The sequence below is a fragment of the Crocodylus porosus genome, unplaced genomic scaffold (assembly GCF_001723895.1).
Source record: "Crocodylus porosus isolate Cpor-Errol unplaced genomic scaffold, CroPor_comp1, whole genome shotgun sequence".
NCBI lineage: Eukaryota > Metazoa > Chordata > Crocodylia > Crocodylidae > Crocodylus > Crocodylus porosus.
In genome coordinates this window covers 897,813-898,397 of record NW_017728944.1, presented here as the reverse complement: position 1 = coordinate 898,397, position 585 = coordinate 897,813, and positions in this window count along the sequence as shown.

Here is a 585-nt window from a genome sequence, read left to right as displayed (position 1 = left end):
TGCAGCCTTGGCTTTCCTGGTTTGCTCCCTGCAGGACCGGACCAGCACGGAGTAATCCTCCTTGGAGGTGAATCCCATCCTCCATCCTTTGTAGGCTTTCCTTTTAAGCCACAGGAGGTCCACTAGGTCCCTGGAGAGCCTTCGTCTAGAGGGCTTGAGCTAGGAAGTTAAACACTTGGTACCTACTGTTACCACCGCGTCGAAGCCCTTCCTCCTCCCATCCCCCCACACTCCCCTCCCTTGAAGAGCATCTCTGTGCACCCCCAGCTCTGGCCTGAGCCTCCTTCCACATCGGGCAGGAACAAAAACACCCAACTGGGATTGCAAGATGCCACGATGATGCCGCAGAGCCTGGAGCGGTCTGCCTGGATCCAGCTGTGTCCACGCTGTTTCCTGGGCTGGTCGTTAATCTTGTGCCTGGACTTTCGCGCTGTAGGTGGGATGCGCCTCTTCCTACCACAGGGAGGCAGCAAAAGCAGCCCTTTTCCCCAGGCAGCAGCTAGATGGCGAGAAGTGGGGGGCGGGGGGGTTGGCTGTTGCCATGGCATTTTGCCTATTGGATGGAACAGCGTTTTGTTTGCATCA